This window comes from Amblyomma maculatum, unplaced genomic scaffold (assembly GCF_055883805.1).
Source record: "Amblyomma maculatum isolate TAMU_Amacu unplaced genomic scaffold, ASM5588380v1 scaffold_93, whole genome shotgun sequence".
In the NCBI taxonomy this organism is placed as follows: Eukaryota; Metazoa; Arthropoda; class Arachnida; order Ixodida; family Ixodidae; genus Amblyomma; species Amblyomma maculatum.
Genome location: NW_028146818.1, coordinates 45,893 through 64,067, shown reverse-complemented (window position 1 = coordinate 64,067; position 18,175 = coordinate 45,893). Strand labels below are relative to the sequence as shown.

Sequence of the window (18,175 nt, the reverse complement as noted above, 5' to 3'; positions counted from 1 at the left end):
TGCAGTTCTACCACAACGTCAGCCTGGAGAAGACACCATGACAGCTGCGAGACTTGCGGGTTTGTTCCAAGCACTTCGAACCGTCTGCGTATCTATCGTCAAAAAGGCTGCGACCCGTGTTGATGCGCCTACTTATGTCATGCCATGTTTGCCTCAATTGAAGCTGTCTTAGCACTGTCTTCTATGCTTTTCAATTTCCTACCTGGCAACGTTCGTGGAACTGCAGGGCTTTTTTCTATCCGCGCTGTGACCATTAAGATGAATAGCCAGCTTAAAGAAACTACTGCTTGAGCTGCCTGTGACGTGTATTTTTTGTTGTTGTGCTTTATCACTGTATTTGTTTGGTTGCTGTAATAAACCATGAATATGAAAACCATACTTGCCGTACACTGTATTGCAAACTGTGCACTTGAGCCTGTGCTTTGCGCATCATACCTTGTACTCAAAAAGTACTAGCACCAGTATTTCCACCAAGGTTTCCACTACGAATCATGCATGATTGCATTCTTAGCCAGCCAAGGTAAGCCAGCGTCTGAAAGTGTTGCTGCCTTTCTATGCTGCCTTCTTTGCCAGTAACGTTCACTGGGTTCCGAATTGCACATTAGCAAGGCCATAACTAGCAGGAATTCGAGCACATTCGACTGGCAAAGGTTGGTGCGCACTGAAAGGCAGCCTTCATGAGATACCGGCTTGAAAAGGCGGGTTCTATAAAAAGACCACTTTAAAATTCGCGCTTAAAACATACGTATGCGTGACGTCATTCAACGTCACTCATACGTAGTTGCCCCCCAATATGGCGGTGCCCATGAGCCGCCATTTTTTGGACCAATGGGCGTCTATGGAACCTTCGCTACCATTGTATATCTACCTTGCCGAGCCGAGCTCCATTCGCTTGCATGCAAAGACGAGCGCAGACCGTCTTCGCGCTTTGATTTGAGGAATTCGTGTTTCGTTGTTCTGCATGTTCTTCGCCGTTTGTTGCGCTTCCTTGGTGTGTTGTTGAAACCTCGTCTGTGCTCTCCACTTGGAACATCTAAGCAATGCGTGCACGACGACGGAAAGACGACGCGACACAAGGGACAGTGCCGGGCTGCAACAGCGGTTACAGCTTGTGCAAGGGAGTTCCTCTCTCTTCCGTGTATCCATCGACGCCGATCGCTGTGAGATTTGGTCACAGAACATCAAGAAAGCAGACAGAGTACTGAACGAAGCAAGCGTTGTGTGCGAGCGCTATTTTGAACAAGTTTTCATTCAGCGCACGTATAAAACAATCAACGGTGAACTAGAGTAGAGGCCGGTCACATATACTTACTGATGACGCCGTTCCGACCATATTTCCGGACGCACCAAAATATGTTTCAAAGTCGCTGCCAAAGAAAATGAAAGTGGGGAACATCTGTGAAGAGACAATTCATGCAGCGAAGCGGTGTTTACAAGCTGGCTCACGAAGAGCATCCGACATCTGACGGCGACAGTCCCGAGGAGCCCAACAGGGGGGATTTTGCCAAGAAAAACGAATGTGCCGTCATTGCCAAAAGTAACCAGGCTGCATGTTTTGCTTGTATTAAAAGCCAATGAGGATTTCCACTTTATCACAACTAGTGAAGAAGTGAGGACAGGTGCTCGCCTTTACATTTGAGATTTAGAGCTTCAGAAGTTTAGTATGAATCCACTACCACATGGCTGAAAAGCAGATCCTGCAGCCTGGTTACTAAAACACCCGAAATGTAGTCAAGGATCGCCTTGCCACGCTGAGAAAAAGCTTTCCACTACGGTGCATGTGAGTTGGATGTTGCCGGAGACAGTAGCAAATTGGCCCTGAAAAAGCTGTCAAAATTGATATGTCGGCTACAAAATCGAGTGAGGAAGCTCATGTGGCGGAAGTTTCTATAAGAGAACAGTTTTTCGCAAGACATTTCAAATCCAGTAGAGGCGGAGGCACTGTAATTGAACATGTTAGTGGGCTACAGTATTGCCCTAGCTGTTGCAGGCATACAACCAGTTGCTGGTGAGGGCTCGTCGTTCAGCGGAAATTTCTTTTCTCAGAAGTGTACGCTTGTGGTCAAGGACGGTACGGCCTACCAAGGCCCTGATTTGCATGTTGTGCCATGTTTGGAACCTGAATAAATGACTGTCTGCAGAATGACGTTCTTTTTTTTTTTTTTTTTCCACAACGCAAGAGCTCTCAAAACACTTTGCTATTCGGACAGGATTCTAAGATTCGCGAGTTTCGAAACACCGCAGGCTTCGAATAATTTCTTTCTGTGCAACATATTTATCCAAGTGTGTGCAATAGACTCACATAGGTTCGGAAACACGAGATGCACTCATAACACACGCGAAGTGCGACCCAAGCTCGTGGCGCGCACCGCACCAATATTACAGTGAAATATTCTAGTTTACTGTACCAATGTCGTCGCTGGCATTACAGCGCCATACAGCCGCGCAGACCATGGAACAATGCATTATAGTTGAAATGTGAAAATTCTTAAGCAAGTAGGCGATCACCAAGCAATAAATATCGAATTAAGCGCACCACGTAGTACAAATACGATGAGCCGACGCTCACGGCAGCGCAGCCAGCGGATGGCTCGCTGCGCACACCTGTTACACGAAGCGCCCCCTGGCCGATGGCGCAGCAGTCATCGCAAAAGAGCCCATGCTCCGCCCTCGCACGAGACACTGCCCAATATTCTAGAGCACTGTAGCACTGCCTTGCAAGAGTGTGAGCGAGCGGCGACGCGGATCACTTTTTGTTCTCGGCCACCGTTTCTTTCTTGACGCGCGAAAGCGATGAATCACTGTGCTAGCGGACTAGAGCGAGCGATAACTTTGTGACTTAGCAACTAGGATTGGTGCCGCCTTATAAACATAGATGAGATAAAATGGGCCATGATATGCTGTTTTTAATCCCGAGAGTAGCGCTAGTACAAGCCACATGGTCAGGCAGATGTGAAATCCCTTATCACGGTTAGAACTGATTCCGCATTTATGATCCTGGTCGCCGATCGCTAGACACTCTTGTAAGGCAGTGCCATACGCAACAGCTGCGTCAAGCCCGTTTCACATGCATGCGACTTTCGCCTGCGACACTGCGAATTCCGTCCGTCTGCGACTGGGAAGGGCCGTCGGTCAAGCCGCAGACTGCTTGCGACGGGTTTCCAACTTGTTGGAATTCGATCGCAGCGTCGGTGTGATCGGTCTGCGACTGACCGTGGACTGACCAATGGGGAGCATCCTGACGGCGCGTCACTTGCCGTCACGTGCTACCGCCGGAAGTGAAGTATCGCAAGCAGCGCAGCAACGTAGTTGTTTAATAATGCAAACTGATTTATTCCAATAACAGCATACGAAATATTCTGTCGTCACTAAAAACGCGCATAAAGCTAGCAACATCGATACACGTTTTGCTGTGTTAATGTCGCATTTAACAAATGGTTGGCTGTACACATCAAGCAACCCTGCGTGTCAGCCCGACCGAATTCGCTGTGAACGCGTTGTATGTGAAAGCACTAACCGAAAATCGCACTGCGGCGTCACCGACTACACCGATTACTTTCAGTCCAGTCGCAGCATGTGAAACGGGCCTCGCACATGGGAGGTGCTTCACGCCGAGAGCCGCTGTATCGCATGCGTAATTAGACGAACTGGGACGAAATTTTAGACGCGCGCATCTCAGGACACAGGTGCGAGGTGCGTTAATAAAATGGCTGTGGCTAAAGGTACGTCCGACGGACCCGGTGCGTTTTTCTTCGGGATCCGTCCGACGGATCCGGGAAATATTTTTCAGAGGTACGGCGGACGGACCCGATCGGTAGGGTTCTTCCGACGGACCCAACGCATTTTTCTCCGATATGGGCCTTGGGATCCGTCGGGAAAGCCGGACGGATCCGAGATCCCCAGATGTGGTTGTAGGTTGTAGCACGGTTGTAGCAACCAACGTTTTTAGATGTAGCAACAACATGGTAGCCATATGTAGCCAAATCGAAGTTGGTATGAGGTGTACGTGCGAGGGGCAAGAAGTATGTACTGCATACCAAGACCGACTGAAATACAGACCTGCACAAAAAACAGGGTCCTATGGGACCTCGTGCGCCAACTTTCGTTACCTTTCTCGTCGTTGAGGGCGCTCGGTTGACCTGTTCGTCTGTCATTTTCATCATCATCAAATCACAAATTAATATAAACAAACTGTACCCAAATTAAAAAAAAAAAAAAAAGATCTTTGCCCAAGTTATACTTCTAAAATTTTGCTTTTTTGTATTTTAGCGGACAGTGTTTATTTTTATAATGTTTTTCTGTCGCCAGAAGACATACCGCGATTCCGCTTTGTGCGACGGCACTGCAGTTACTCGCTGCACATGCGCAGAACAGGTGCTTGTGCATTACAGCGTGGACAGATAAATAAACTATAACGACGAAGAAAAATGACAGAACTAATAGACCCTTCTTATTAACAGGTTTACAGTATCGCCAGGTTACCCGTAGTGTTCGTTCCCTAGCGGCGAAGGCTATGAACTAGAAGGTGCGCGCTGGAGCAGTGCTATCTGTGCAGGTCTGTATTTCAGTCGGTCTTGCTGCATACTGAATGCGTGAAATGTGAAATTACAAAGAATAGTACAGTGGCAAGAATATTGCCTAGAATGGGTGATATACTACGTGATGGCATGATGATAGGTTTACGTGAGTTGGACCGCGGCAGGGTGGCAAGCACGACCAGAGCGCAAGCGCATGTAATCGCGGTGTTGACAGCCAGCCCGCGGCCCGCACGCCCGCTCATTTGGTCCTCGTTATTATGTGGATTAACGTCTACGACGGTCGTTATGTGATTATGTAGTTTTGATTCTTCAAAGTTTCCTCACTTCCATCTGTGATGAGATGCGTCACGTAACGCATCGCTTTCTGCTCGCATTGAGGTTTGGTGCTGCAAGTTCTACGTAGTACAAGCGGCGCTGAAAAAGCTGGGCAACGCCGGCGTGTCTCTAGCCTAAGCATCGCGTCATTCGTGTTTGTTGTACAACTGGAGGTGTGGTTCGTGCTTACCGTGAGATGCTGTGATTACGGATTACGTCCTACTAGAGTGCTGTGTGAGACTACGAAGAGTGCTGTGATGAGTGCGCCGATGTCCGGACGGACATCAGTGTGTCCGTTTATGATCGGCGATGTTGCGCGTGCATGTCAGTGTTTATTAGGTGCAGTGCTAATTTATTTACACGCGCTGTGCAACAATCAGACGAAAATAAGTCATCGACAATTTGTTAGCCTGTACTACAGAGCTCAAAACTCGGAAAATGGGAATGCACATGATGCAGTTTTCGCATGTTGGAGTGGACCGAAAAATAAGTGCCCAGCCCACACCGCCGGGATGCGCATTACTACAGGTGAAATGGTTCAGGTTTCTGTAAAATAGCTGCCTGGCACAGCACCTTTCTAAATGTTCAAGCTTTGTACTATTGTTGAAGGCCACTTTATCATTAATAAAGGAACGAATATGCTTTATGTGTTAATGACTAGTGCTTTTTCAACATATTATGTTCATTTTTTTTTTTCGTTTTTCCTTAGTTTCCTTTGTTTTTCTTGCTAGACAAACACAAATAGTACACTTTTAAACTTGTCAGTCCAAAGCTGAACATGAATATCTGCAATGCATGTGACAGCTTTAATGCTAGAAAGGTTGACATGTATAGCATGTACGTACACGCTGCGACATCTTAGTGGCACGTTAGGCTACTTGCCCCAAGGTCGTGATGTTTAATACCAGTGATGGCAGTCGCACTTTGGTGCAGGTGAAATGCAAATGCTTCTGTTTTCTGCAAGATGTCAATGCAAAGTACAAAGCCCGGGCAGTCAAATTAGTCTGGAGCTCTCCACTACGGTATTCTTCATAGCTACATATGTCACTTTAGGATGTGAAACCCTACATGCCACAGGTAGGCTGCATTGTTTTTTAGATTTTGTAACCTCTCATCTATGTTTTGCAACATTTGGCTAATTTTAGTTCCCAAACAGTTGCTAAAGATGAAACCGAAGCAGTTCTTGGCATGGTTTGCTGCTTAGATTAATTTGCTAATTGCAGTTCTTTGAAGCTTGCATCAATGCTGGACAGTTCAAATAGCAAGGAGTTGAATTACAGAAATGATGTGGATCATGCATTTCAGTGCTGACAAGTGGAAAGTAACGGTCCCCTCCTTGCATGCATAAGTGCCTTTAGACAAATACATACTCGGGTGTGTGATTGTGACGCATATCAAGGGTCAACAGAAGGCCATGTGGAGCCAGTGTGATATTCTTCATGAAAGCTAAAGTAAAATTGTACAACAGCTGCTGTACCGTGCAGAAAAAAATTGATCATTTAGTGCATGGTTAACTGACCATGAATAGCATCTTACTCAGAGTATGATGTGATATATATCTGGTTTAGCATCCCAAAATAACTACGGCTATGAGGAACACAATAGTTGAGGGCTCCGGTATAATTTCGACCATCTGGGGTTCTTTTACATGCACTGACACTGCACGGTGCATAACGGCCTATTGTTTCGCCTCTATTGAAATGCCCGTGCTGTGGCTGGAACCAAATCTGCATCTTTGGGTTCAGCAGCCAAGCACTCTAACTACTGAGCCAGCACAATGGGGCCAAGTATCAAAATGCATGCCATTACATTTCTTTCTAGCCTGTGGTTTTCTTGACAGAACTAATGTATACAAGGAAAAGTAAACAGCAAGAAAACACTAGTTTTATTGCACATTATATTCACATTTCAGCAAACATTCTCTAGGAAAAAATTTCTCATAATGTTTTCATGGAAACCATGAACAAAACAAAACAATGCACTTACTCCACTCGAATTATTAATGGGCAAGGTTGCATCTATGCTACTACACTGCACTTATCACAAAACCACAAGCCCCATCTGCTTTGGCCAATCACTTGATGAAACTAACGAAGACAGATGTCGCACACCTCAGACTAGTCGTCTCGCAACATATCTCTGCATATGTTGCATTTCAATTTCATGCCTTTCTACTTAGTTTCAACTGTTGCCAGCATTACTAGTCACCCATCTTTTCTGAAATTCCTTTTTACGCTGTTGGGATCAGCATCCTTGTTAACGATGGTTTCTGGCATTTTGGATGCTATCATTTTCACATCTTCCTCATCTGGAAGAACGAAGGAAATGACAAGCTTTGAGCAGACAAAAAATTAGGGAGACTCCTAATCTCCTGTGCGTCCTACCTTTCCTTCGTCCGTGTCTGATTAGCGCAGCTTTTTATTGCATTGAACCTAATCTCCACCTGTAAGGGTATGGTGTGCCAGCGTTAATGGTTCTTGTCTGCACATCCCACTGTGGATTCTCGTTAATTTACATGCCCTTTGCTACAAACATTATTACTAATTCCTTAATTCACGTCTCTGTTATCTAAGATATACTCATTAGCATACGGTCGTAGGCTGCCCTGTTAGGTGATAGACAACCTGGCATAGACCTCTGTAAGCCTCAACCTTTCTTAATTGGAGCTGAAACGTTGAAGCTGAAATATTTCAAATATAACTTTGAAAGCTTGGCTTAACAGCTCCTGCCATGTCGTGTGGCCTCGTGACATTTGGCTCGTGGCACTTTTGGCTTGTGCACAGGGGTCATCTGTTAAATACTGGTTAACATGCATGAAAAATACATTTTCACACAAACTGGTGGCAAATGGTCAAGTGGTGCACTGCAGATTCTGAAACGTATACCTATATTCATGCAAGGATCGCATCATCACATAACATGATCAAGAGTTCTATCAGTACCTGTAGTTACATAGCATTTCAATGCCCATTAAAGGACCACCTCAGACAATGGTTGTTGTTACCTCAAGACCTGTTCTAACAGCGTACTGACGCCATTCCACTGAGCGATGGACATGTATATGCATACCCTAGATATCTCATGATTGTGGATCTCATTTATTTCTATGACTTCCAAGGAGTTCCTGTCGTCAGAAACTTTATAAAATCGGGACAGTAGTCTTGAAAGGTGATGAAAAGAAATAACCAGGTTACCTTGACGCAATGCTAAATTACAGAGGGTGAATATGCTGCATGAAGATACCAAGAAGCTTGTACAAAGAAAAGTGAGAGTGAAATGGCAGGATTTTTGAAACATTGAAATAAACTACAAACTATACTTGTCAAACCTGTCATTAAGGAATGGAAATCATGCAGTAATCAAAAACACAACATGGAGGACATTTTAGGTCATCTTCACAAAACACATACCCAAACCTCACACACAGCTTCATACTTATGAAAGAGGACAAACCAATATGCAAGGAGTGTGGAGATGAACTAACAATAAACCATATCTTACACGTGCGCCAGAGTCGAGAAAAGAGGAAACATTTTGTACAATTTGCAACAGATCCCTTTCCATCCCAGCATGATCCTAGGAGAGACGTGCAAATTTCCTGCATTTTTGGTTTCCTAAAATGTTCCTAAACAAGCTACATCCTAAAGAACATTTTAGTCATTACACACAAAATAAATACATTAAACCTTGTTCTTGGTGCATGGCAGCATTAGTCGCTTAGGCACCATAAAAATCAACACAATGCTGTAAGGTATACCTTGGTTAGCTATGTTATATGAGACAAGCTTTCGGCCTGGTGTGGTCCTTATTCACGTGACAGCGCTGTCATGAGGGTCTATGTCCCAGCGATCGGAAAGTGACCTATTCCAATAATTTTACAAACTGAAGGTGATTGTACAGATTTCTAAAGACTGGAGTGCTCAACTGTGTTATCAACGTCCGCCTGCTTTGACAGCCTGGAGTGAAACTGTTGAAGAGAATACATTTTTGAACATTTAACGCGTTTCTGAAGGCGTTGCTTTCAATTACGGGGCCAACAAAAAGCAGGTGAATGTCAAACGCCGCCTAGATAGGCTTTCTAGCAAGACAGCGGTGTAGCGTGGAAAATCGCTCCGCCGATCCATCGCTGGCGCCGCTGACTTGAAAGGCGAACTGTTCAAACTTATCTACTGACCACACCTGAAACACTGAATTGCGCATGATCAAGGCAGAATTTCTCTAACACTGAGACTGGTAGCTATCGATTTCGCGCCCAATATTGTGAAAATCTGTCCTCTCTTCGATCATTGATACGTCCACGGTTGAACATTTATGCGCCTCGGGGTAGGCCAGCCGTGGGAACATGGATGCGTGGTTGTAGCAACGATCGCTTGCATGGCACACTCTGCAAAATTCCAAGAGTCAGCTTCTTCAACGAAATGTGCAGCGCACATTTTCTACCGCGTACCTAAGCCCGGCGATGCATGCATATCGATCCCGATCGTTTCAAAGCTGCGCGGCCGTTCAGTCGGGTCACGCTAACCTCGAGCATACGGGGGTTTAAACTACATGTACGCAAACTTCAACGACAAGAAAAAGATGCAGCCTAAGCACTTTAGTCTAGTAATCCCCTATATACCAAAGAACATTGCTGTTCACAGGGAATTCGGATCATTCACGCTTCCGGCTTTCCGGTTGTGCACTCTTGCGGTGCGGTGCAGTAGGTCTTCGCCTCGACGAGTCGATGTGCAGGCCTCTAGTAGATTCGGCATGTCTTCTGCCACGGCTCTGAGGTAGAATTTAAACGAAGAATTTAGCTAAAAACATCCTGTTTCCTCGGTCTGCATGTGAGGAACGAGCACAATGCCATTTCACATACATACTTTGGACTGCCGAATGTTCAGCTGCACGACGAGGTGTGTGTGTGTTGTGCCGGCGCTAGATCTTCAGAGGTTGATGCAGGACCTAAGACAGCGTAAATGCTAGGAATAGCTCGCTCGCATTACGGGCAGATCGGGGTGATAGTTTAGTGCGAAGCGAAAGCTGCTCGTGAATGTGCGTATCTCGATGCCAGCTGGTGGAGCTGGTGCAGTACGTAGCATATCGCCTGCAGCTATGTGCTTGACAGCGATGTTTGCCGTACACAACCCTAAGTGAAGACCGTGATCTATGTTAGAACGGATGCACTCTTCGTAGCACCTCATCGAGAGTCGCGGCTAGCTGATATCATAGAGGATGAGATCCATTCACGCGTAGCAAGCGGAATGGGGCCGCGTTCGACGTGCATATAGCCATGAGCCTGTATATCGACGTCCGCCGTATCTTTACGAGAATCGAATGGATCCGTCGGACGTACCTTTAGACACTTCGTAATAAAATTTCACGAAATGGAATAGCCCTAAAAGCATTTGCCTCCAAGTTCTCAATATAAATATGCACGCTAACTTCAGCCAAAAAAAAAGTTTATTGAATTTCAGTTAATTACTGAGTTTACGCGGACAATTATTATCCCAATTTGTGTCCGCCTGGCCGCATTACGAATGTACAAAAACGGCATGAGCGTAAGGCATTTTGCTTTTTTTTTTTTAAGATAATCAGTAAAGTCTAATTTTGAACACCCTGTATATATATATATATATATTTCGCACCATCCCAGCTTTTGCTACATCGGCACAAGCTAGAGTAAGCGTCATGGCACTTTTTTTTTCTTCTTTAATGTATGCGACTAAATTATGCTTTAGCACTGTGTTCTTTACCGGCAATGGGCTTGTAATGAACGCAACGCTAAGCGATTATTTACGCGAATACATTGAATGTACAACCTTTGTGAAAATTGTAGAACCCAGGAGGTCTGCTTCTGAGCCGTGTAGTGCCGCAGATTTAGCATTTGTGGACGTCCTTCAAGTGGGCGAGGGTAGGACAAAAATAGTCTTACCATCACGAGATTCGGAACACTGCAAATGTACTACAAGTCACACGAAGCGAAGACCCGGTCCATGGGTTGTACACTTTTGACAAAAACTGTACTATACGCAAGCAATGGGACAACCCCAAAACACACACACACACGCACGCACGCACGCACACACACACACACACACACACACACACACACACACACACACACACACACGCACACACACACACACACACACACACACACACACACACACACACACACACACACACACACACACACACACACACACACACACACACACACACACACACACACACACACACACACTTTTAAAACACCGAGAAGGACCCTCGCCGCCACCTCGTACTTCTCAGAGACCCGTCACTGGCTTCTTTTCTTCAGAAAAATAAAGTTATAACGCTCAGCACTGCGTTCGTTTCACAATCCTGCTCTCATTCAACGTGCGGCTGTTAAACCGCAAGTGCACAGGCAGTTTGTTTAAATGAGCTCACTCTTCAGTTTTTAAATAGACCGCCGCAGCAAAAAAAAACCTCTCCTTGGCTGCCAGGAAGTGTCGTCAAAGTCACGTGGGCCGCCGAACGATTCACCGGAAGCTGTGTTCTCCGGATCGACGGTGACTCCGACGGCCGTTCGTCGCTCGACTCGACTACCACCTCCTTGGTACAGGATAAGTGAGACGAGGCCCATGATGTGTGGTCGGACTCGCAGGGAACGTGTGTGTGCGGTGCCTAATCTGGTTGCTACGGCGTGTTGTAATTGACTGCAAAAGTTGTGTGCGCTCTACAACCTCGTCTTCGATCGGGTGCAAGGTGTCGGCGATTCCGCGCAGCGCACTTGTTGGCGCGTCGGCATCCACGTACGCTACAATTTTATTTCCAACTCTCTGGTTATATATCTGCCTATTTAGAGGGTGGTGCATGCAGAAAGGCTTTATCCATGCGTTTCATTAGCTGCCTGAGGTCTGGGTTAATGTCAGCCATTTGGTTGCATACACCTCTTCGGGGGAAAAAAAAAAAGTCTGCTTATTGATCAGGGATCTTTATTATTGCATTACGACTTGGGATCTCGCATATCCTTCACACATCGCTCCGCTACGAAACGTACAAAACCATGCTTTACGTACAATTACATGCAGTCCATAATCGTGCCAATATCACTGCGTTTTTTTCTTTTTTAGTAGAAACTTAACATCCCCGCGTACAACATCGTTTTGTTAATGACCACAATTTTCTCCAATTTATATAGCGTCAAGATCTATACTTATCTCAGTATCACTGCATTTTCATCGATTAATTTCTCCCTTCCAGGAGTGCACATTAATTACGGTAGCTTCAAAATCGGATTCACACCAAAGCATGAAATCACATACCTCTGGGCGTCAAATAAAGTCCTTCTCTACATTTGCTTAAGGGCTCATATCGTTTTTTTATTCTTCAATCATTCAACACCAACTAATACCAGATACCCTCTTTGTAAGTTAGTTTCAAAATTTGATTTGTGGCACATGTTCAATTCGTATTAATATTTGTATAATGCATACTTGTGTTCTATTCTTGTATTACTTTACACATTGCTGCTGCTCTTACTTTTTTTTTCTGCTATGATAATACTTGCCATCGTTCTGTCTGAGGTTACTTTTATGTGAATTATTCTATAATTATAGCATAAATATTTTCTCCCTTGGCTCTCGAATTATATTTGTTGCAACATACTATATTTTTACTTTGTATAATTGCTGTTACTGCTGCTCCCTTTCATAACTCGTTCTAATTAGTTCAGGAGGTCCTAGTACAGTATTTTCACTACGAGACCTCTTATTTGTATTTATTTGTTATGTGTGTAATATTATCATGTGTGCAATAAACGTGAACCTGAAGGTACTACATCTGCCATGGACATTTCACTTGCCACGTACAAATCGACAAAATACATCTGTGGCCCTTGGTCTGCCGAGGTGCAGTGCATTCAGAGTTCGTTGCTTTGCGATTCTCACCTGGTAAGTGCCACAGTGCATACACAGCAGCAAAGAGGTCTATGAAGGCAAAACGACAATGCAGGAAGTGCTGTATATGGCTATGCGTACAAGGCAGTCAAACAAGAAAGATAGCATACAAGTTCACTATGGAATCACAAAAGCCTTGCGGCGACACTGCAGTGCACGTGTGGGTGGCATGATTGGCAAAACATCTGGCTGCTAACAGTGCGGTGCGGAAGCTACATTGAATTGTCAGAATGTACTGTCACGCTCAATACGAGTTGCAACGCATCCGGAGTGAATCAATTGTGGCATCCGCGCAGTAATAAATCTGTGAGCATTTAGAGAGAGCATACAACTTGTAAAAATAATAAATGAACTCTGTTCTCTTCTTCAAATGAATGAATAAACTCTGAGCAAGGTTTGTCATTGCGTGCCAAGAACTGAGCTCCTACTGCATATTGTGCGTTGTAGCTCATATTGAGTGCGACAGTACATGGAAAGAGGACATAGAAATGCATTTGGACATTTGTGTCACACTGGAGGACAGAGTTCAGTTGTTCGCCTACTGAAGAAAACCAAAGATAGGGGTATAGTACTAATTGTGCTCAAATTGTAATAGCCCAATGCCCCAAAAATTCATTGGCTGTCTCAAGTTGGCCACCTTATTTTTGCTCCTCTATTCGTGCCACATCCATGCTTCACAAACCGCATACAAGAGTTTGTGTCTAGTGTGTCCACACTCTTAACAAATCTTGATTTTGGTCTCCCACATTATGGGCATTAACTGGGAAATCCTTCTGTGCCTTTGTCATACTGCATATTTCATGCTGTATTAGCTTAGCTTATCATGTACAGCCATCGGCATGCTTAACACGAATCCTCGAGCACATGGCCTGGACGGATATTTACATTGCTCAGCGTTAGCTGGTATGCCTAAAATCATGCTGCACGATATTTTCGGGGCTGGTGGATATCGCTCGCGGCCTTTAGCCACCTTAGCAGGCTGTCGGACTCATCGGCTAGTGCTGAGCAGCGCTTAAATTCCATCGAGACCATGTGCTCGAGCATTCATGGTAAGTGTGCCGATGGGTGTGCAAAGGGTGTATTCTTTTTGTTAAAAGGAAAAATTGTGCAAGATAACAATGAGCACTGATTTCACACATTGAAAAAAGCACAGCAACAAAGGGGCTCCAATTTATGTTCGAGCACTGGCTTGGTTTGGTCATGTGCCTCTGTCGGTCCTATGCATAGTATGTACTGATCAAACAATCATTGCTTGAACGGAGTGTTCACTCTTTCAAGCCGTTTTGGGGCTGCCTCTGTTTGCTACACGAGGGGCTGTTCAAAGGGCAACGAAATGCACTTAGAAATCCTGTTACTCTTTCTGAACAGCAATGATTATTACACTTGACACCCTACAGTTAAACACAGCTCACTCTTGGTAACAACTTACCAAAGCCTTGTTACAGGTGTTATCAAAATTCTTGCAGCAAACTGTATGTGATCTCTCTGTCTGCTTAAAGACACCACCAGAACCATCTGAAATTTGCAGACACAGTGGTCCAGAATAGCAGTGTAGCCTGTCATGTCCGTAAAATATGCAATCCAAAAAGAACTGTGCTTAGGGCTTGATGAGGGCCCTGGGCTAATGTGTAGCACCCCTTCTCCATCTCTTGGATATCCCTCCCCACTTCCATATTGTGCTTCTGTAATACACCCCAAATTTTATTTTAACAGCTCCAAATTCAGTAAGAACAAGATGTGATCAATTTGATTAATGAGATAGTAATGCATCAGCATCAGTTTTACAGAACACAAATGCACCCACTAATGCTCCATACCATGAGATAACAAGGGTCTAGTATGGGATGCACAGTGACATGTCCTATTTTCCTCTCCCAGAGTTGGAGAAAGGGAGGAGTGGAACTATTTGAGATGTAATGGTGGAGAAGGAGATTTTTTCTTATCCCATCTGTTGTTTCCGGCATATATTTTTAGACGTTGCAACAAAGGCGCACAAAGCGTACTGCAGAAGCAGCCGCTCAAGCCAGCACCCAAGCACCTGATGTCACCAACGAATGGAAAACCTATAGCATGACCATGGAGAGCCCTCACTCAACCTTCGGTTTAATCAAGTTGAACCACTGCTATTTCTCTCAGCTTACAGGTTACGATCACTCTTAGCAAGAGCCATGTGCTTGAGTGCAGTTACTGATGCTTGCAAAGTTTACACAGCATTTGTTGTATACAGTCTTTCAGGCTTATTTCTGGTCCCTGCAGTCTGGCCTATATTGTTCCAAATATTGTCAAGGCGAGAGAGTCTTTCATCCTCAATTCTCCATAGCTTAGCACTTTCAGAGGTGCTAATTCACTGCATGGCTTCAGAACAAGCCCTGACACCATATATTTTTTCAAATGTAGAACAAAGGTTGCCTCCTAAAATGGACAGAGGAGGGAATTATTTGCAGCTATGTCCCTGAACAGCAGTGTTGAAAGCATTATGCATACACTTGCTTCTGTCTCAGCTACCTTACATGCCTGCATTCAATAGCAAAACTCCAATTTTTCCCAAAGTTGCACAAAAGATTTCTCATTTCCAAGTCTGTAGCCACTACTATGCAAGTGCCGATCACAATGCCCAGCTATCACAGCATAGCACCAGGTTCAGAGGCACACGTTACGACTTACTCATACACTAGAGCCTTGATATGATCACAATTGATACACATTTGCAAAATTTCTTTACCAGGGTGCATTTGTACAGTGTGCTGAAACTTGCGTGTTCTTAACACTCTGCCATGCCACTACATATGACACAAACATACAAGCCGTGACTGTGCCCTCAAGCAGGAAGTGATGGCATGCAGAAGCACATCATTAATTTCACGATAGCCAGTCACGTGGCACGCTAAGTAATGACATAACCGTAAATAAAACTTGTCATCCTTTTTAACAGAGTTGTGTGAATGCATTTTCCGTCTTACTGTACACGATTCGTTTTTGCTTTGAATGAGATGAAACTTTGGATATTAATATTTTTGAGACCCCTTAGGTTAATGTCACTTACATTTTGCTGTATTTCTATTAGTCTTAAAAGCAGTTAAATAGTACTTCAAGCAGATTTCCTTTTAATAGAATAAATATTTTTTTTATTAATACTGTACAAATTCTGTTGAAATTCTTGTCAAGTTCCCATATATCCAATGTCTTTCATGGCTGGCTCATTGCCGAAAGGTCACTCAGCTTACTGGCCAGGTTCTGCAGCTGTGAAATCTGCTGGCCCTTTCCCTCCTGTGAAAAAGCGAGAGGAAAAAGCAGCAAACACATTTGAGCACTGAAACTAGGTGGAGTCTTACTTTCCTGAGCCATAAATGGCTACTGCAAATGACAGCAAAGACAGTTTCCCTACCAACCAAACACCAGAAGCCGTTGGCCCTACTTTTCACGTCTGAACCTGATCTAATTTTGTGTACACAGATGATGAGCAGTGAAGACAGATGTAAAAATCAGCATGTGTGTTGTGGTAAGCTAACTACAGTTGTAACGAACTTGGCATAGCAGTGCTGCCAGCATCCCTCAGCTTCAATACCAGATAAGTTACTGTAATTTCCAGTACACAACCCACCCCCAGTGATAGTCCACAAAGTTCCATTCGTGCTGAAAAAAAAAAAAAAAAAGAGCTTTTTACAACTTCTGCACCTAGTACATATATAAGAATTAGGAAGCAAGTGTACAATCAACACACAAAAAGATGTGCATGCACAGCATAAGTACTAAAAAAATCTTGTTGAAATGAATTGTTGGCCTTCTTTTTTTTTGTTCAATACATCAGTAAAAACCAGGAGACAGTTTAACAGGAATATTAAAGCACAAATAAAAGCAAAACAAATAGGTGGCAATATGTTTACCTTTTCTGCAAATACCATTATTAATGGGGGAAAAACGTAACTATTCGTGAGACAATAAAAGCTTCAAGCAGCAAAAGTTTTTGCTTGGGCAACACAATATGGAAATTATTATTAAGGTGAAAATAAAGTGAAGTGCTGGTTGAAATGAATGAAAATCTACTGAATTAAACTGTGCAATCGCCAGTATGAGAAGAGATTCCCAGTACTTTTCAGTATGAGGAAGAATTTGTTTACTTGTATGTTTCATGAATACTAGCCTAACATTAGGCGCTAGAAAAAATTGTAAACGAGAAAGTGACTACTAGGTACAGGGTGTATAAAAACTATACTTGGGCAAATGCTATGCACATGTTGAGAGATGGCATACTGGGCTGTCTTTTAGCCTGCTGAAACTCTGAAATTGCAAATACTTTGGCATTAACTACTGTTGAAACACCCCGGCACAGTAAAGCAATGCCATCTTTACCCTGAAGTATTGGTGGCAGGCAATATTTTATTAGATCCATAACCTTCCGGAATTTTTGTATGTAAGGTACTCTTATCTCTTTTAACTTAAAGCAAAATAGGCACCAGTTGTTTATTAGCCTTATGGTTCTTGAATCCTTCGTGGAAGACATCTGAAAAGGTTTACTGCATCCAGCTCATTTTTTTTTTGATGTCAGCATGTGAACAGTGCAGAATGCATTTTTAAATGATTGCTTTTTCAATGCTGTAAATCACAAGGGGGGAGGGGGGTACAGGTTGGTCCTAACCGGTGTGTGTGTGGGGGGGGGACATAGCATGCAAGCATGCGGCCCTCGCCCCTTTCCTCCGAGATTCGTATTGGAACTACTAAGTCAGCCTCGACCAGTACCACACTTAACAAGGGAAAGCCATGGTAGAGAGAAGGCCTCATTACTTACACAGACTGACTCTGCAGAATCAGATGTTCAGAAAACAGTCATAATTGCAATCTGCCAACACAGAACTTTGTCTCTGTGAGTATTCAAGTGTAATTTAAAAACTTTGCATGGAGCCTATATTTCACAAATAATTTTTAAAATGTTCTGCTGGCGACCATTCGAAACCGATTTGGGCGACACATCTCCACAGGCAAACCTCCACAATGAAGCCATTGGTGCTTGCTGGGCGCGCTGGCTCACTGGAAGCTCCCAAGTTACGCAGGTGGGACTGGGCATGGGGGTGGGACACCATCGCGGCTTATTTTCTTCTCATGCATGCTGGCATGGATGGCATGGGCTGAGTTGAGGGAGGAGAGGAGGAGCATCATTTTTGATCGTCCTTATGTTCGGTGATAATGAAGCTACCTAAAGATTTTTACGCTGCGGAGAGGATTGATGGCATTCTTTTTACTCGTGCGCATTTTATGGCTTTAGTAATTAGCTTTTCATGGGTCCTTTAAGCCCTGCTTTTCTGGCATTTAGTCACTCTGTCACTGATGCAGGTGGTAAAAAGCGGTATGCATAAAACTACATCTCAGCTGGTCCCCATCATTGCTTTAAGAAAATATATAAGC

The 18,175-nt window shown here is 44.1% G+C and overlaps 3 long non-coding RNA genes across 4 annotated transcripts in view; 1 reads left to right on the top strand and 2 right to left on the bottom strand.

Moving 5' to 3' along the window:
- Nucleotides 1-6,715: 6,715 nt before the first annotated feature.
- Nucleotides 6,716-10,200, bottom strand: LOC146170657 (uncharacterized). Its single transcript, XR_014703150.1, has 2 exons — nt 7,286-10,200; nt 6,716-7,216 (listed from the first exon to the last, which is right to left on the bottom strand). It is a non-coding gene; the product is annotated as an uncharacterized LOC146170657 (long non-coding RNA).
- A 1,191-nt stretch (nt 10,201-11,391) lies between these two features.
- Nucleotides 11,392-18,175, top strand: part of LOC146170656 (uncharacterized) — a 9,246-nt gene continuing 2,462 nt past the window's right edge. Inside the window, exon 1 of the long non-coding RNA XR_014703149.1 lies at nt 11,392-11,629. This is a non-coding gene — a long non-coding RNA (uncharacterized LOC146170656). The remainder of the gene's footprint in view (nt 11,630-18,175) is intronic.
- Nucleotides 15,873-18,175, bottom strand: part of LOC146170655 (uncharacterized) — a 25,815-nt gene continuing 23,512 nt past the window's right edge. For both annotated transcript variants that reach the window (XR_014703147.1, XR_014703148.1), the window contains exon 4: nt 15,873-16,042. This is a non-coding gene — a long non-coding RNA (uncharacterized LOC146170655). The remainder of the gene's footprint in view (nt 16,043-18,175) is intronic.